General features: G+C 45.6%; 1 long non-coding RNA gene across 1 annotated transcript; it reads right to left on the bottom strand.

Moving 5' to 3' along the window:
- Positions 1 to 3,036: 3,036 nt before the first annotated feature.
- On the bottom strand, positions 3,037 to 18,964 carry LOC112134703 (uncharacterized). Its single transcript, XR_002916066.3, has 3 exons — positions 18,548 to 18,964; positions 9,271 to 9,401; positions 3,037 to 3,462 (listed from the first exon to the last, which is right to left on the bottom strand). It is a non-coding gene; the product is annotated as an uncharacterized LOC112134703 (long non-coding RNA).
- Between the last annotated feature and the right edge of the window lie 1,158 nt (positions 18,965 to 20,122).

The following is a 20,122-nucleotide window of genomic DNA, read 5'->3' as shown; positions in this document are numbered from 1 at the left end:
CCCGCGCTCGCTCTGCGCCCCGCCCCCTCGCGCTCCCAGCGGTCAATGGCCGTAGCTGGCCGCCAGGGATCGCCCGCGACTTGGTCCGTGTGGTCCTGGACCTCGGTCTTGGGTATCCGGCCTGGGGCTGGGGATGAGGACGGTATAGGAGGGAGCTCTCCGAGAGCGAGCGGCAGGACGCGCATGGCCCGGAGTACTGAGGCCTAGGGCGTCCCTTTCCAAGGCGTTGACTTTGGGGATTGCTCCGGATTTCCCTCCGCATTAGGCCGAACCTGGTTCGTTTTGGTTTTTTTAGAGACAAGGTCTCGCTCTTTTGCCCAGGCTGGAGTGCAGTGGCACGATCATAGCTCACTACAGCCTCGAACTCCTGGGCTTAAGCGATCCTCCCACCTCACCCTCCTGAGTAGCTGGGACCACAGGCGCACGCCACGACACTTGACAATTTTATTTTTAGGAGAGACAGGGTCTCGGTATGTCTGGTCTCAAACTCTGGCTTCAAGCAATCCTCCTGCCTCGGCCTCCCAAACTGCTGGGATTACAGGCGTGAGCCACCATGCGCGGCCTTTTTTTTTTTCTTTTTTCGCCTTGATAAGGTACTAGCGAGTTGCAACTGTTTGCTTTCCTATAGCACAGCTGAAATGAAACAGTCTTTTCAATGTACAGATTAGCATCATTACCTCACTCATCAAAAATCCTTACCTTGAGTTCTTTATATTTTTCTGGGAGCTTTGGCCCTTGCGATCCTGCAACACCACAAAGTATATTAACAAGGAATTATTATTCTAATTTTAATGAACGGAATCTAAGAAGTTCAGCGAGGTTCAAGGGTAAAAGCCAAGGAAAGTTTCCTTTGTGTTTCCTTAATATCTTGAGTTCACTGCTTTTTAAACTCCTGCCACAGTGCACCGGGGCTAGTGCACTTTGTCTTTCTAGATAAACTGTACGTTCCCGGGAGAGCAGAGACTGACTTTCCTTCCGCATCCCCGGGGCTTAGGTGCCCAGTAAATACAACTGAAGGCAACGTGGGACCAGGCCCGGAATCCAGACTTTGTGTCTCCTAGTCTAAGGGCCTCACGTTGTCCTCCACCTGCCCTATTCACCGGCATCACATTGGGGCATTTCTAATTCAGCCACTGAAGTTATTAATATTTTGTTTGCAGGAGAGAAAGAGTCCACTTAATTATAGCCTTCAGTAAAAGAAAAACTTTTACACGGGGAAGATGGCAAGCTGGTGGTGTTAGACAGATTTAAGACTCAGGAAAAGGGAAGTGTGGTTTTTTCCAGGCATGCCTGCTTGGGATTGGCCCGTTTGCCTTTCCTGGGTTTGCTCTGGGTGTTGGGATGTTTCAGATGGTGAAGCCCATACGAGGGTTACATGGTGCTGTCTGGGAGCTCTGTGCCCATCTCCATAAATGAAGGCCTTTCATCTCCCTACTCTGTCCCTGCATCCCCCACCCCAAACAGACACAGCTGGCCAATCTCTTGATCAATCCTATCAGAACTTGAGTTTTTTCTCTCCATGTTCAGTGATATAACCTCAGCTGGGCATGCTTATTTAATAGTTTATTTATTTGTTTATTTAATAATTGAGTAAGAAAAATGGAAATATTAGGGTTCATCAACCCATGAAATGGGGGCTAGCCTGCTGCATCAAGTATTTAAATTACTTGTAATTTAAGAATTTCCTTTAACCAACCTCTGGTAACCCCTGTCTCCCCTCCCCTTCCCGTAAATATGTATATTATTATGTGTCAATTAAAAATAATAAAAACACAAAAATTTCCTCACATTAAACTTTGGAGTGAATTGTGGGTAGAAGTTTTGGGATTTTGTTCTTAGGAGTCATTTTACCAGACCTGAGTTATTTAGTTGTGGACGTGCCTAAAGGCAGAGGGGTGGACTTCATGATGTACTGGTACATGATGATCTAGTACTTCTGAAAATCTCTTTCTTAAGAGACCTGTGATTTTTATGTTACCCAGCAGATACATTTGTGATGATTTGTTTAACAAAAATTTTTACGATTTCTTTTTCTCCTTCCTTCCTTCCTTCCTTCCTTCCTGTCTTGCTCTGTCACCCAGGCTGGACTGCAGTGGCGCAATCTCGGCTCTGCAACCTTTGCCTCCCGGGTTCAAGCGATTCTCCTGCCTCAGCCTCCCGAGTAGCTGGGGCTACAGATGCATGCCACCGCGACTGGCTAATTTTTTGTATTTTTAGTAGAGATGGGGTTTCACCATGTTGGTCAGGCTGGTATTGAACTCTTGACCTCAAGTGATCCACATGCCTTGGGCTCCCAAAGTGCTGGGATTACAGGCGTGAGCCACTGCGCTTGGCTAAAATTTTATTTTTTAAAAAACCTCGCAGTATAGAGTAGTGATTTAGCTCAGACACTTCACAGTCAGTCTGCCTTGTTTAAATCCTGGAGCCTGCCTCTTATTCTGTAACACTGGAAAAATAATCTATCCCTGCCTCAGTTTCTTCATCTATAAAATTAAAGTAATAATGGTATGAAACTTATAGGACTGTTGTGAAAAGCATATACAACATTTGGTACATTTTAAGTGTTCACCAAGTGTTAGCTGTTGCTGTTTTAAATAGCAAATTCCCTTAATGTATTCTTGCATGTTTGTGGGTTATCATTGCAGATTATTAATGTGACACAGGGTGAGAGAATGATAAACTTTAAGTTGTATGGTATTAAATAATAACCAAATGAAGGCTTATCAGAAGAATAGATAAAGGCTTCTGAAGTTATACCTCAATGGATATTTACAATACAGATTTCATAAAGCTTTATTGAATACTGTCTATGTATCAGCCCCAGTACCTTACCTTTTCTCATTTTATGTAATCTTTAGGTCAGCCCTTTGAGTTCAACTCCATTTTAGAGGAGAAAGTTGAAGCTGAGAGAACTTAAGAGATTGTCTAAGATCACAAAGATGATAAATTGCAAAGGCAGAGTTCAAATGATCCCAAGTCTATTTCTTTTTTATAGTGAATGAGTTAGAAAATGATTCAATTTCACACATAAACACACACACACCCCCCACATTTATTTCACATGTAACCTTTCAGTAATGTAGATCAGTGGTCAGAAATTGTGAAATTTTTCTAATTAAATTGGGCCAGTTCGTTTTGCAGTTGTAGGTTGAAGCAGGTTAAAAATACTCTCACCTAGCAATCCATAGTTTTCTATTTCTATTGCTGTTTGTTGGGTCCTCTTATCAAGAAAATTGTTAGTGAGAGTGCCATTCCAAAGAGAGAAGAGACCCCTTCTTTCACAATTAGGGATTTTTAAGTCAATTTCACAATTAGACTTTTTAAGTCAATAACCAGGTTAACTCCACGGGATTCAGGCAACTCTTAAAATCTTCTGCTTCAGTTCAGTTCAGTATCACAAGAGTGGAAGTTGCTGGAAAAAGTTTCTGTTTGATTTAAAGTTTATCTTTTTTACTTTAGGCCCTAAAACAGGGAATAGAAATAATCTTTCAGAACATTTTATTCCAGTAAGATTTTGGTGAGCTTATGGGAAGAGGAGTGAACTGTATCCTTAGTTATTAAGGGGGCTCAGAAATTTTTCCTCTTTTCTTTTTTTCAGTTGCAAAAACCAGGATTGGTGCCTTCCAAGAACAAAAGCATATTTGCTTGGGGCTAATGATGTTTCTTCAAGGCAATTGGGTAAAGGGATCAAAGAGCCATCAGGAAAAAAATTGAGTTGAAAGTCAGCTAGAAGGCACCTAAAGGTCCTTTTGTGATTACACATTTTTACAGCTTTATTGAGATATAATTGACATGTAATAAACTGTTCATAAAGTCTACAATTTACATTTTGACTTGCAAATACCTGTGAAGGCATTACCACAATCAGTATAATGAACACATGCATCATGGCCCCAAATTTCCCCATGCCTTTTTGTAATCTCTCCCTCTTACCCCTCTTTGGGACACCCTCTTTTCGATTCTCAAAAGACCACTGATCTGCTTTTGCCACTCTAGATTAGTGTGCATTTTGTAGAATTTTATATGCATGGAATTGTATAGTATGTACCCTTTTTTGTGGGGGAGGGTCTGGCTTTTTTGAAAACCCAGAATAATTATTTTGAGATTCATCCATGTTGTTGAGTCTATCAAGAGTTCATTCCTTTTTATTGCTGTGTAGTGTTTCATTGTGTAGCTATACAACAATTTGTTTATCCACTCACCGGTTGACGGACAGATAGGTTATTGCCTATGATTTTAATCCAACTCATTTATTTTACTTGTAGAGAAGTCCAAGGAGAAGAAGTCTTCAGAAAGGGGGCTTGGCTAAGGTTCCTACTGCATTTGAGGGGTGATGAGAAGAGTAGCCTTTGACCCTGAGATTGTGTTCCAACAAGCCTGGCAGTTGCATTTTGGCTTGGCCTGATTTGCCTGGGATGACCTTTCCTTTGACATCTCTAACCCTCCAACTCTGAACTTAGAGTAACAGGAATTTTTTTAAAAGATTGTATGAAATTTTATCTACATATATTTATCTGCACATCTCTCTATGTCATTGATAGACTTCTCTTTTGCTGTACATAAGAGATACCTTGTATACGGCGATGTGAGTCTCAGAGGATAAGGTAACCCATGTTTATTCTAGGCCAATCTTTTTTCACCTGGTTTCTTAATCACATCCCTCCTCTTTCTCAGGGACCTAGAGCCTTTAATTATCTCCTCTTTCTACCAGTTCTTCAGCCACAGCCTATAATCTTGTGCAATTTCTCCACGCCCTTCCCTCTAAGCCTCTTCGTTGATCCTATGTAAGCCTCTAGTTCTTACCTGATTTGTCTCCTTCCCTTTGAGCAAAGTTTCTTGAAAAAGTAGCCTACACTTGATGTCGTTACTTCCTCAGTTTCCATTCCTTTGTTCTTAACCCTTTAATCGCTTTCTCTGATGCACATGGTGCTATTGATTTATCCCCTGAATTCTTAGATTCTTCCTCCCTTGGCCTCTGTGAATCACTCACTCCGTTCTGGGTTTCCGTCTACTTGTCCGAATGTTCCTATTTTTAATCTCTAGCTGAGCTCATCCTCAACTATTCCTCACAATTCTGTCCTTGTGTCCTTGACCTACTGCTCTTCTTTCCTTTTCTTTTTTTCTTTCTTTATTTTTTTTGTGATGGAGTTTCGCTCTTTTCACCCAGGCTGGAGTGCAATGGTGTAATCTTGGCTCACTGCAACCTCTGCCTCCTGGGTTCCAGTGATTCTCCTGCCTCAGTCTCCTGAGTAGCTGGGATTACAGGTGCCCACCACCATGACCGGCTAATTTTTGTATTTTTAGTAGAGACGAGATTTCGCCATGTTGGCCAGGCTGGTCTTGAATGCCTGACCTCAAGTGATCCACCCACCTCCACCTCCCCAAGTGCTGGGATTATGGGGGTGAGCCACCATGCCCGGCCCCTACTGCTCTTCTTTTCTCTATCGTCTCTTTCTGGAAGGCCTCTTGTGTTCTCCATATTCTAATTATGTGGTCGCTGGTGATGCTCCTAAATGCATATTGATAACCACAAGCTACACACTAGAATACCATTTCTTTGGATTTTGGACAGGGAGAAACAGATCATCTCTAAAACGGAACTCATAGTTTCCTTCAAACATCCTCCTCCCACTAAAGACACCACGATTCACTCAGCCATCCAGGCTAGACACTCAGCCACTGTCTTTAATCTTCCCCATCCATCGTAGTTATTCCTTGACCCTGTGCTTTCCTCTCCAGGCAGTTCAGGGCTTTATCACCTGGATTATTGTAATAATCTAATGTTAGCCATCTCCTCACCCCCACCTTCCATTTACCCTTAAATCAGTGTGTTGTCCACAGTGTACCCCCCATGTGTTCTTTGATGGATACCTTTTCTGCTTAAAAACACCATAATAGGTTTCCTACCGAAAAAAGTTCAAATCCTCTTAACTTTTCATATAAGATTTTTAATGATGTGATCCCCTACCTATACCTGCAGCTTTTATGATCTTATTCTGCATTTTTTTTTATTTTGCTAGACCAGCTCTTATTCATCTGTCTTTCTTTCTTTTTTTCTTTTTCTTTTTCTTTTTTTTTTTCTCTGTCGCCCAGGCCAGGATGGAGTGTAGTGGCACAATCTCAGCTCACTGCGACCTCCGCCTCCTGGGTTCAAGTGATTTTCCTGCCTCAGCACCCCGAGTAGCTGGGATTATAGGCATGTGCCACCATGCCTGCCTAATTTTTGTATTTTTAGTAGAGACGGGGTTTACACCATATTGGCCAGGCTAGTCTCAAATTCCTGACCTCAAGTGATCCAGCCACCTAGGCCTCCCAAAGTGCTGGGATTACAGACATGAGCCACTGTGCCCGGCCTTATTCATCTTTCAAGACCTTTCTAGGTGTTTCTTCTCTGTGTCCACAATATCCTGTGCATTCTTGTCATATGACACTCATTATAATACACTGAAACATTCTAGTTTTTGTCTGTGCTTCTTACAAGACTAAGATCTGTGAGGGCAGGAGCTTCATCTATTCATCTTTGTACCTGTCCCACCCCCCGAGGGTCTAACATAATTCCTGGCATACAATAAACACTCAATAAGTGTTTGTCAACAAAAATAATAAACATCCCATGACCTTTTAGAATGTAAAAGCGCTGTCGGTTACACCAGCTCATTGAATGCTCGTAATAGTCCATGAGGATAATAGCCCCACAACTCCACTTCACAGATAAGGACACACAGGAGAGAGGGCTTCAGCCATTCCTCAAGGTCACAGGCAGATCAACTGATTGTAAATCAAATATTTTTTTCCCCTTACATTTGTGATTTTGGAAAATGTCAGTGTGTTAGGACAGAGATTTAGTTTGACTCTGTAAACATTTATTGAAACAACTATTATCTATGAGCCACAATCCTAAGTGTGAAAGCAATGAAGGAGAGTAGAGGAGACCACTTATGCCTGGTAAGGTTCTAGACACTCACAGTCTCCCTCCCCGTCCCTCCCTCCCTCCCTTCCTCCCTTCCTTCCTTCCTCCCTCCCTCTCTCTCACTCCCTCCCTCCCTCGCTTTCTTCCTTCCCCCTCTCTCTTTTATTTTATTTACTTAGTTGAGATCCAGGGTCTCACTCTCTCACTCAGGCTGGAGTGCAGTGGCACAATCGTAGCTCACTGCAGCCTTGAACTCCTGGGCTCAAGTGATCATCCTGTCTCGGCCTCCTGAGTAGCTAGGATTACAGGTGCACGCCACCATGCCCGGCTTTATTTCTGTAGAGATGAGTTCTCACTGTGTTATCCAGGGCAGGTCTCAAACTCCTGGCCTCGAGCAATCCTCCTGCCTTGGCCTTCCAAAGTGCTGGGATCACAGGTGTGAGCCACCATGCCTGGCCCTTCCTTCTTTTCTTTCATTCTTTCTTTTTCTCTCTTTTTTCCACGATGTGGGGTAGAGGGGCTGGCTTGTGCATTGTAGGATGTTTAGCAGATTCTCTGGCCTCTATCCCTAGATGCTGGTAGCAACACCCCCACCTCGTTGTGACAACCAAATATGTCTTCAGGCGTTGCCAAATGTCCCCAGTTGTGTGTGTGTGAGACAAATTTGCCCCCCGCTGAGAACCACTGTGGTGTGGATAGACTTAAAAAGGAAGGGATTAAGAATAAGAGGGCTTTGCTTTGCTTTGCTTCCCAAAGCATGGCAGGTGTTCCATGGGTGCAGTTCTGTATGGGCTAAGAGTTAGGGGAGTAGGGAGGGAGAGAAGGAGATGTTAGGAGTGTGTCTGCATGGAAGCAGAGGCCAGTAGGAGTTCTGGAAGAAGATAGAAGATGGGTGAGTGGTGTTGAAGGGTGGGGCCCTAGAGAACCCATGAGAATAGGAACGTTGGCTATGCAATGGGAAAGGAAGAAATGTGTGTGCATATGTGTGTGAAATGTAGATCTCAGCTCATCCTACCGAACCAAATTCTAAAGAGGAGAGTCAGTTGTTCTTTGGAAGACCAGACTTGGGGAGAAGCCAGGCTATAAATCCTGGAGGGGAGGACTTTACTGCCACTTAGAAATCAGGCCTGAAACACCCATAATGTTTGTCAGTCCACATTTTAGTGTTCTTAAGTAAGTGTGCAGGGTGTGGGGGATGAAATATGGCAGGTATTTGATTTAAAAACCCTGCACAGATTTAATGTCCTGATAAAATGTATTAAATCTTTTAAGGTTTTAATGAATCTAGTATGTGTTTCATAAATCAAGAACTCTGCTAAGCCGTCTTCTGGTTTAATAAGAGTAAACTAGGAAATTGCTCTGAGCAGAAGCAAAATACATTTATATCACACTGAAAAGTAATAGATTTTTAAGCTGAGGGGGTCTTTCTGGGCTTTTTATGCTGTTTGCTTATTATGTTGCTCCAACTCCTTCAAATATTAAACCACAGGCAAACATGCTTAACCATATCAAGATGTGAACTAGCACAAAGGTAAATATTATTTGTAAGAGAGCAGAAAACAAAGCCAGTATTTCCTTACCCTTAGACCTAGGACCAGGTTGATTTCTGCATTGACACCTGGCTTTGTGTATCTAGGTGTAAGGTGGTTGGTTAAAAATCATTATTAACTGTTATTAAATCACCTTTCCCAAGTTCTCTCACTCCTCCATCCTCACCCCCTTAGCACATCTGCCAGATTGAAGCCGTGAGTGTATAAAATACTTCTTGAATTTTACAGCTGGCTGTGGAATGGCCTTGTTAAACTTGCTGGCCAGACCGTCCAAAGCAAGTGTTCAGAGATCCTTCTGTCATCTTAAACCCAAGGGCTGAAGTGTTCGCTTTGGTTCTTTTTCCTTCCTTCCAGCCCCATTGCTCAAGCTCCAGTGGGAATGGGAAAGGGGCTTTTGGGGATGTGGGTGTGACAGATGGGTATCTCTGAGCAGGCTGGGGCTTGAAGCCTCACTACCCAGCTTCCTTGGCGGATGGGCAAGATTCTGTGGTGAGATGGTGGTTCAGGGAGTTGTGGGGAGATGGTGTTGGAGGAATGAAGGGGGGTGGGGCTTGAACATTCCAGTGCACAAAAGCTGGCAGGGCTTGTGAGCTCTGCAGGGGAGGGAGCAGGCCCGTAAAGCTCAGTGTGGAGAAGCCTGTCCAACCTCATTAGCTGTCAGGGGCAACAATACTGATCTGGCAATAGAGGCGATTCCAAACCTGTTGGTCATTAATCACCCGCCTGACAGTTGCGAATGGAAGTGGAAAAACCTCATCCCCCCTCCACCCTTCCCCTCCTCCTGGGCCCAGCTCTGGAGTTTAGAGTTACCTCTTGGTGTATATGTGGTTCACGGCTGTGTGCTGGGTCCTTCCCACTTGGCTTTTTTAGCGGGTCGTTTTCAGCACGGAGAGGCTACAAGTTGGCCAGAGCCTGGCAGACAGTGATTCTGGGCACAGAGACTGGGGAGCAAGAAAATGAAAGGTAGTGGCCTCCAGAGGGGGGACCTCAGCTGTGACCCCTCTGGGATCTAGGGCTGGGTCTTGGCAAGCTGGTGGAGTCAGGGAAGGCTGTCATCAGCACCCAGGCCTCGTCTTTCCACACCCGCCCCCTCGTTCCCTGGCACACCCTTCTCTCCCTCCTTCAGCTACTAGGTGCCAACGTATTTTCCTTTATGTTCCTTTTCCCTGCCCTTCCCACCCTCCCTTCCCTTCCCTTCCCACCATTCCCAAATAAGCAGATCCTGCTGGCAGGGAAAGTTTTCATCTCAGTTTTTTCCATCTCACTCTGAATTTAAGCCCCGTTTCATTTCTCAGAGGGGCTTGGCTTTTCAGCCCCATCTCTAGCTGTGGCAGTGGGGGAAGAGTGATGTTTGTATTTTAATAGTGATATTGATATTTCATGTGTGAGAGTGCAGTCAGGGCGGTGGGAGGAGAGGACTGGTCTGCACAGGTGCCTCTGAAATCAACCAATGGGAAGTGCTGCTTAGTTTCTTGGTTTGTCTCTGTAAGTTTTTTCATAAAGGAGGGAGGAGAAGAGAGATGGAGCAGAGGACATCTACAGACCAGACTAGGATGAGGACTTCTGTCACTCAAGTTTCTTTTTTTTTGAGATAGAGTCTCGCTCTGTCGCCCAGGCTGGAGTGCAGCAGCGCGATCTCAGCTCACTGCCTCCCGGGTTCAAGTGATTCTCCTGCCTCAGCCTCCCGAGTAGCTGGGACTACAGGCACCCACCACCACGCCCAGCTAATTCTGTCACTCAAGTTTCTTGCATGCTCTTCAGTGCACGTGAGCCAGGTTACATTTAAGAGAGAAGATTCAACTTCTGCTCAGTTTTCCAGGATGTAGAGGGAGGAGGAGTGTAAGGAATTAGCCAGGAATTCCTGAAAGAGTAACGTCAAGATAATTTACACACTGCTTAGCTCTTCTGCTGGGCAGGCCTGAGAGAGTAACCTGAGTGCTAACAACCAAGGAAGGGGAGAAATTGCAACAAAAATTGTCAAGTGGTCTAAACTAGTCCTCTAGTTTTCCCAAACATTTCTGCATTCCATGGGTGCATATGACCCCTGGTTTTGGCCACATTTGTTGGTGCTGTCTGCTCTCTCCATAGCTTCTCTAACCTCTTGCTACTCATTATAGCATTAGGCAGAGGGTGGTCACATCTGTCCACAGTTGATCCGTCCAGGCTACCCTGACAAAGACAAATTCCCATGACAAACTCATAGGAACAAAATGGAATGGAGGGATAGTCACAACTACAGCATTTTAGGCTGGCTTCCCAATTTCTCATATACCCCTTTATTCTTTTGTTTTTTTTGAGGCAGGGTCTTGCTCTGTCACCCAGGCTGGGGGTCTTGCTCTGCCACCCAGGCTGGAGTGCAGTGGCACAGTCTCAGCTCACTGCAACTTTGCCTCCCAGGTTCAAGTGATTCTTGTCTCTCAGCCTCCCGAGTAGCTGGGACTACAGCTGCGGGCCACCATGCCCGGCTAATTTTTGTATTTTTTAGTAGAGATGGGGTTTTGATATGTTACCCATGTTGGCCTCGAACTCCTGGCCTCAAGTGATCCACCTGCCTGGGCCTCCCAAAGTGCTGGGATTACAGGCATGAGCCACCATGCCTGGCCTCCTTATGTTTTCTCTAATACAATGGTTGTTCTTAATTCCAGCTACACATTTGAATCACTTGGTGATGTCTGGGCCACATTCCCTGATATTCTGATAACATTGGTCTGGGGTAAGGCCCCCACAAGGAGGTTTTTTTTTTTTTTTTTGAGTCGGGGTCTCATTCTGTCGCTGAGGCTGGAGTGCAGTGGTCTCATTTTAGCTCACTGCAGCCTTGAATTCTTGGGCTCAAACAGTCCTCCCACCTCAGCCTCTTGAGTAGCCGGGACTACAGACGTACACCACCACACTTGGCTAATTTGTAATTTTTTTTGTAGAGATAGGGTCTTGCTTTGTTGCCCAGGCTGGTCTTGAACTCCTGGGCTCAAGTGATCCTCCCTCTGCCTCCCAAAGTGCTGGGATTGCAGTCATGAGCCACTGTGCCCAGCCAGGGGTTTTTTTTTGAGACAGGGTCTTGCTTTGTTACCCAGGCTGGAGTGCAGTGGCACAATCACAGCTCACTGCAGCCTCTACCTCCCAGGCTCAATTGATCCCCCCACCTTAGCCTCCTGAGTAGCTGGGACTACAGGCACTTGCCACCATGCCCGACTAATTTTTGTATTTTTAGTAGAGGTAGGATTTTGCCATGTTGCCCAGGCTGGTCTTGAATTCCTGGGCTCGAGCAATCCACCCCCTCAGCCTCTCAAATTACTGGGATTACAAGGTTAAGCCACTGTGCCCAGCCAGAGATATTTGGGAAAAGCTCTTCAGGTGATACAAGCCTCAGCTTGGGCTGAGAAGTACTGGTGTCATATTTGTAAACTCATCATGGCAGTTCACACCATGGTATCTTTGTTTTTGAGATTTACCTCCTGGAAAGCCACCTTCCTCTTTTCTCTGCACTATTTGTTTATTTTTTATTGTCACTATTTATTTATTTATTTATTTTTTGAGATGGAGTCTTGTTCTGTCACCCAGGCTGGATTGCAGTGGTGCGATCTCAGCTCACTGCAACCTCTGTCTCCCAGGTTCAGGTGATTCTCCTGCCTCTGCCTCCTGAGTAGCTGGGACTACAGGCATACACCACCACACCTGGTTAATTTTTTTGTATTTTTAGTAGAGATGGGGTTTCACCATGTTGGCCAGACTGGTCTTGAACTCCTGACCTCAGGTGATCTGCCCGCCTCGGCCTCCCAAAGTGCAGAGATTATAGGCATGAGCCACTGTGCCCAGCCCTTGGCCCTATTTAGAAGAGAGAAGTAAAAGATGTAGTTCTTAGCTGGGGAAATGACATGCACACACACAGAACAGTTCTATGTAAAGGCTAAATGATCTGAAACAAAATATAGGAGCTACAGGGGTTCGGGGAGGGCTGGAGTAATCAGGGAAAGTGGTGAGGAGGAAGGGGACTTGGGTGGATAGCATTTAGGTAAGTGGGCAGGAAAGGTGGGGGACTTCAGGCAGAGGGCCAGCGTGAGCAGAACAACAGGGCCTATGCTGGGGACAAGGAGAGGGTTTGCTTGACTAGATGGGAGGCTCAGCTCAGGTTCTTTCTCCTCCTCCAGCCGGCACTCATCCGTCCAGGATTCCTGCAGCATCACTGCAAGTTCCACTTAGTCCTGAACTGCTGTGTACTGCTCAGTCACTTTCATGTGTATGTCACTAGTTCTCTCAATCAGATATACAAGCAACTGGAAGGCAGGGAGTATACTTTATATAAGTTGGGACTTATTCAACACAGTGCAATGCAATTCAAGCCAATTCAATTCAATGAAATCCAATCCAATTCAATTCAACATGTTTTTATTGAGTACCAGCTACGCGCCTGTTCTAGGCTTTCGAGATTCAATTAAACAGACAAAGATACTGGCCTTCCTGAGCTTTGTTCTCACAGGAGCATACAGACAAAAAGATATACTATAAATAATATTAGATAAATTAGATATTATGGTAGAAGGTGATAAGCACCAGGGAAGAAATGAAAAGAAGGCCAGGGTCCTGGGGCTAAGGAGTGAGTGTGTCCATGCGTGTCTGTGTGTTATTAAATGGAAGTTATTAAATGGAAGGTATTAAGCAGAAGACATTATGAAAAAGAAGGCACTATTAATAGAGGTATTAAATAGAAAGTCAGAGTATGTCTCGTTGAGAAGGTGATAATTTACCAAAAACATAAAGGAAATGATGGGGCTGGCCAAGAAGATTTCTGGAAGAGAAGTTTCCAAACGGAGGACAGCTAGAGAATGACCCTAAACAGGAGCATCCTAGTGTGTTTGAGTAATGGCAGGGAGGCCATGTGGCTGAAGCCAAAGCTGCTGAAGGAGACGGTGGGGTGGGAGGAGATTGGAGAGGGCGCAGGGAGCTAGGTCTTAGAAGCCACCCTGTGGATTTTGGCCACTCCTCCAAATGAGATGGGAGCTCTCATGGGCTTTCAAACCAATGAGCAACTTCTGTTTCTAAAAGATCTTTTGGCTATAGTGTTCAGAATAGATGATGGGGGTTGGGAGGTGGAGAGTGGGACCAGGGTAGAAGAAGATCTGTCAAGAGACTGATTTTTACAGACACAGCTGAACCTATGCAACTCAGAGAAAGAAGCCCTTCAGCGTATTCATGTTGGAAGGCTACACACGATTCTCATGTGCTCGTTAAGAACTTCATTATAAGACACACATTGTTTAGATTTTTGACCTGACTGAATAAGCCTGATCATCCAGCTTATTCACCAGGGCTGGCTTCAGGAGAGACATTTCCCCTGCTAATCACCACATAAAGATTTGTAATTGTCAATTAAAAATCTGATGGTTTAAAGATAGCTTTCAAAACATTCCAAAGAGTTTTGAGCAAGGCAACATATTAGAATGAGTGTATGTCCTTCCAAAGGGACATTTTGAATGGGACAATATTTATTTTGATATCTAAGTCCTGCTATGTTTGCTTTAAAAATTTTAGTACTTTATAGTATCTCTTCTGTGTTCTCTTACTATTGAGTGGAGGCTTGGCATTCAGCACACAATATGCTTAAGAAGAGCCTGGGGAATGGAATTAATCCTTGGGCATGTTGATATGTGTTTATTTGCAAGGCAGTATTAAAAATTTCATTTGAATTTCCAAATCCAACTAATTTTGAGGGGCCAAACTACTTTTTTTCCTTGAAAGAAGTAAGATATATTTAAAAGAGGTTCTTTCCCTTCCCCTCCTAAGAAGCAAAGGTAACTACTTTTCTGTTAAGCTTCTTACAAGTCCATTTAAATGAATGAGCAGCCAAGGGGGTTATCAGTCTGTCCCTGAGTCAACATTACTGAGCAGCTTCGTGGGTGTTAGTTATTGAGAGGAGATTTAAAAAATAGAGGCTGGGCACAGTGGCTCATGCCTATAATCCCAGCACTTTGGGAGGTAAAGGCAGGCAGATCACCTGAGGTCAGGAGTTTGAGACCAGCCTGGCCAACATAATGAAACCCTGTCTCTACTAAAAATACAAAAATTAGCTGGGCATGGTGGTGCACACCTGTAATCCCAGCTACTCAAGAGGCTGAGGCAGGAGAATCACTTGAACCTGGGAGGCGGAGGTTGCAGAGAACCAAGATCTTCAGCCTGGGTGACAGCGAGATGCCGTCTCAAAAAAAAAAAAAAAAAAAACCTCCATTTTGTCCTCATGTTGCTCCCAATCTGGCAGGGAAAACAGACCATGAAACAAAGCAACACTAGAAGGACACATAGTGCTGGGGTATTAGAGAAAAGATGGGGGATTAGAGCAAGGAAGATTCTTGGCCAGGTGTGGTGGCTCATGCCTGTCATCCCAGCACTTTGGGAGGCCAAGGCAGGAGGACTGCTTGAGGCCAGGAGTTTGAGACCAGCCTGGGCAACATTTTGTAGAAACCCAGTTTCTACAAAAAAATCCAAAAAGTTAGCCAGGTGTGGTAGCACATGCCTGTAGTCTCAGCTACTTGGGAGGCTGAAGTGGGAGGATCTCTTGAGCCCAGGAGGTTGAAGCTGCAGTGAGCGGTGATTGCACCACTGCACTCCAGCCTGGGTGACAGAGCACGACTCTGTCTCAAAAAAATAAATAAAACTAAAAAAGAAAAGGAGACTCCTTATTCCTATGTGTGTTATATATGTGTGTAGTTTTAAACGTTTTCAATGTTTTATAACATCCATGATCTCATTTCATTTAGGCTCAGTGATAATTCTCTGAAATAAAGTCACAGAGAGTCACGGCTGCAAAGGACCTCAGAGATCATCCATTTTATCCAATCCCTTGATTCTATATGGAGGAAACCAAGGCATGGATATGGGAAGTGCTTTGTCATGGTCACACAGAAGCAGAGGAGCTGGAATGGGAACCCGGGGCCCTTGGTTCTATTCCACGTTCTTTCCTACACTTTCAGAATGGGGAGGGCGATTGGATTGAGGCCACAGGAGCATTTAATGAAGCCCAGGGGAGCCCAGGTGGGGACGAGGTGATGGTTCAGGATGAGGATTTGGGAGGTGGGGTCACTGTAGGGACATCCCGAGGCCCAGAGTCACAAGGGGAAGCATTAGCTTTTAATTATCACTTTCTGAGGCTGCCCCTCCCACAGTTAGGGTGTCTGGAGCGGGGGAATCAAGCGGGCAAGGAATGCCTGCTGGAATGAAGGCGGCCAGCGGTCATTACACGAGGCCTCAGTCACGAACGGAATTCCTCAGCGTGGGGCGCTGACGTTCCAACCACTGGCTGGGAACAAAGACCTGCACATGGGACACCCCAGGAGCAAGGTGTTCGCCCCTTCCTGTGACCCGAGCCCTCCAGCGCACAGGCGGCGAAGCGTTGCAGAGCCACCCAGGACCTTTCAGCTGCGGCCAGGCCCATGCCCAAGTGCTCAGGCCCAATAATGTCCTGCTGTCCTGCCACGCCCCATGCCCCAAGGCGTCCCAGCCCTGGTTCGGGGCCATGCAGGGAATCGAGGCAGGGAAGGCATGGGGAACCCTGGTCTCCTGGGAGGAAAGGAGACCCAGGAGCATTTATTATTTTATTTTAGTTTTTTAGAGATAGGACCTCTAAATCCAACTAATTAGCAAACTCATACACAGTTTTTTTTTTTTTTTTTTTTTGAGATGGAGTCTCGCTCTGTCACCCAGGCTGCAGTGCAGTGGCGAAATCTCTGCTCACTGCAACCTCCGCCTCCTGGGTTTAAGCAATTCTCCTGCCTCAGCCTCCCGAGTAGCTGGGATTACAGGTGCTTGCCAGCACACTAGGCTAATTTTTTGTACTTTTAGTAGAGACGAGGTTTCACCATGTTGGCCAGGCTGGTGTTGAACTCCTGACCTTCAGTGATTCTCCTGTCTCGCCCTCCCAAAGTGCTGGGATTACAGGCGTGAGCCACCGCTCCTGGGCTCTACACTATATATATATATATATATATATATATATATATATATATATATATATATATATATTTTTTTTTTTTTTAAATGGAGTTTTGCTCTTATTGCCCAGGCTGGAATACAATGGCATAATCTCTGTTCACCGCAAACTCCACCTCCTGGGTTCAAGGGATTCTCTTGCCTCAGCCTCCGGAATAGCTGGGATTATAAGCATGTGCCACCACACCCGGCTATTTTTTGTATTTTTAGTAGAGATGGGGTTTCTCCATGTTGGTCAGGCTGGTCTCGAACTCCCGACCTCAGGTGATCCTTCCACCTCAGCCTCCCAAAGTGTTGGAGATGACAGGTGTGAGCCACCACACCCAGCCACAATGATATTTTTAAAAAAACATAATATATATTTAAAATAGAGAAAAATTAGAAATAGCCTAAGAATATCATGCAGACATCAGAATGCTGAGGCTGTATGGAAAAAGAAGCTTAAAACATAATGGTTAGCAAAAAAAGCAGGATATTATATATACAGTGTTTTTTACATACACATATAAAAAACGTACTCTATTCTTTTTTTTGAGACAGGGCAGGGTCTCACTCTGTCTCCCAGGCTGGAGTGCAGTGGCACAATCACAGCTCACTGCAGCCTCAACCTCCTGGGCTCAAGCAATCATCCCACCTCAGGCTCCGGAGTAGCTGCGACTTCAGGCATGCGTCACTGCACCTGGCAATTTTTTTTTTTTTTAATAGCTATCAGGTCTTGGGATGTTGTCTACACTGGCCTTGATCTCCTGGCCTCAAGCAATCCTTCCGCCTCAGGCCTCCCAAAGCACTGGGATTACAGGCGTGAACCATCACACCTGGCTTGTTTCTTGTAGTAGCAAAGTGGACACATGTTGGGACTACCAGGCACCAGGTAATTGGGTCAGGCCTGGCTTTTGTGTGCGGCTTCTTCCCCATGGCATTTAGAGCAGCACTCCTCATACTTGAACTTTACTCAGGGGATTTTGTCAAAATGCAGATTTAGAGTCATGGGTCGGGATGGGGCCTGTGAGTCTACATTCCCTTTTAACAAGTTTTATTTTTCGGCTGGGCACTGTGGCTCACGCCTGTAATCCCAGAACTTTGGGAGGCTGAGGTGGGCAGATCACTTGAAACCAGGAGTTTGAGACCAGCCTGGCCAATGTGGTGAAACCCCGTCTCTATGAGAAATACAAAAATTAGCTGGGCGCGGTGGTGCACGCCTGTAGTCCCAGCTACCTGGGAGGCTGAAGCACAAGAATTGCTTGAACCCAGGAAGTGGAGGCTGCAATGAGCCTGGGCCATTGCATTCTAGCCTGGGTGACAAAGCGAGACTCTGTCTCAAAAAAAAAAGTTGTATTTTTTAATTGACAACCTAATAATTGTGCATATTTATGGGGCCCATGTGATATTTTGATACCTGCATACAATGTGTCATGATCAAATCAGGGTAATCTGCATATCCATCACCTCAAACATTTATCATGTCTTTGTGTTGGGAACATTCCAAATCCTCTCTTGTAGCTATTTGAAAATACACAATACATTCTTGTTAATGGTCATCACCCTACACTGCTATAGAACACTAGGATTTATTCCTGCTAGTTCCTATGTAGCTATAACTTTGTATCTGTTAGCCAACCTCTCCCTCCCCAACCCCTGCCCTCCCCACCCCTCTAGTGACCACAGTTCTACTGAGTCTCCATTTCTAAAGGGCTTCCAGGCTGGGCACGGTGGCTCACGCCTGTAATTCCTAGTGCTTTGGGAGGCCAAGGCAGGCGGATCACCTGAGGTCAGGAGTTCCAGACTAGCCTGGACAACATGGTGAAACCCTGTCTCTACTAAAATACAAAAAAAATTAGCTGGGGGTGGTGGTGCATGTCTGTAATCCCAGCTACTCGAGAGGCTAGGCAGGATGATCACTTGAACCCGACAGGCAGAGGTTGCAGTGAGCTGACATTGTGCCATTGCACTCCAGCCTGGGCGACGAGAGCAAAACTCTGTCTCAAAACATAGAATAAAATAAAATAAAGGGCTTCCAGGTGATGGTGACGCTACTGGTTTGAAAGCCATGCTTAGAGGAACGAGCCTTTCAAAGGGGAGTTCGTGGGAATGAATTTATCCCAAACCTCACCTGAATAATGGTTTTCTCAGTGCTTTCCACTGAGGGTCCCATTTTTCGGACCCCTCTGCATGGTCCCTGCCTTTTCTGGATGCTTGGGTTCCTGTTGACCCCTCTGAGGACTTGCAGCACTCACTGTCTGCTCTGCTCACTTGGCCCCTCAGCATCCCATGTCTATGCTGCTTTGAGTCCCTTCGTTATCAATACTTCCCCCATGAGGCAGCCGGCTACCTGTGCTTCACTTGCTTCTGTTCTTGTAAGTTCAGCCATGACACTGTGGGGACAGCCAGGATCCCACGAACACTGATTCCTTGACTCCATCTGCCCTTGTGCAGCCAACAGCTCCTTTCCTGGGCCCTGTCACCTTGCTCAGTTGGCCCAGAGAGCCCCTGCTGGGCCAGTTTCTCTGTCCCTATTGCCTGGGACTCTGTTTTTAGAACAATAAGGTGAATTCTGTTCATCTCCTAAGAAAGCGTTGAGTTCCGGAATGGGGGAAACATACTTCTCTCTTGGCAGAGGAGGAACCACCCAGTCAGGCGGGCCAAGGCCCCATTGATCAGAGTCCAGTGAAAAAGTGGCTTCTCAGGAGCCCTGGATGCTGGCCCACTTTGAGACAACTTCTTCTTTCAACTTCCTTTCATGTGTTTTAACTTCACAAACATGCCAGTTTCCAGCTGCCCCTCAGAGACAGCGGTGGTGACGGTGGTGGGAAGGACACCGCAGTAGGGGTCAGATGGAGTGGGGTGGGGAGGGTGGTGGTGGGAGGTTTCACCCTATTAGGGACGTTTCTGTTGGGGACCAAGGTTATATCGCAGATGACTCATGCGATAACACAGTTACATGCATTAAAATATAGATGCCCACAAAGGGCACAATTACTCACAGAGACCTCACCCCTTTCTTTTGCTCTTTATATCTCTCTATTCTCTCTCTCTTTCTCCCCCCCCGCCCCCCACACACAAATACTTAACCAATTAAGTCCGTCGAGTGCTATTTGCAGATGATGGTGTGGAATTGTGCTGGAGTTGTGTCCGGCCTCATTAAATGTCAGGATTAACAATACAGCAGTTGGCAATCAAGGCTGTTCTGTGGCTGTTAGTCATTAATCACCATCTGACAGTCCTGAATTGGAAACGAGGAGCCTGTTCACATGTGCTCTGTGTACCTAGTTACCCTCTTGGTAATCAGTCTCGGAAAAGTTTTCTTTGACTCCCTGCCTGCAAAGGCCTCTGTCCTGGCGAGGAGGCACAGGGTCACTGGGCTTTCTCCCCTCTCCTCCTCCTCCTCCTCCTCACTGGGAAAAGAAGTTGAGGTCCTGAAAAAACAAGGGGAGAGAGAAGTGTATTGTTTTTGGCCTGCTCTTTCCCTCTTAGGCCTGTTTTATGTAGCCTTGTTTTTATATTCTGGCCCGATGGCCAGGAAAATTCTTTTTCTCCCTGAAGAAATCCTAAAAGACAGCAGGGAGCTCGGTCCTGTTCCAAGAGCTGCTGGGGTAAGTTTGTAAAGTGCAGTCCTTCCCCAGCTGCTCAGGTGTGGACCTCTCTTTGCGACAAGGGTCACTTGACTCATTTCAGGTATTGCTACCAG

This window comes from Pongo abelii, chromosome 7 (assembly GCF_028885655.2).
Source record: "Pongo abelii isolate AG06213 chromosome 7, NHGRI_mPonAbe1-v2.0_pri, whole genome shotgun sequence".
In the NCBI taxonomy this organism is placed as follows: domain Eukaryota; kingdom Metazoa; phylum Chordata; class Mammalia; order Primates; family Hominidae; genus Pongo; species Pongo abelii.
This window is presented reverse-complemented; position numbering and strand designations above follow the sequence as displayed.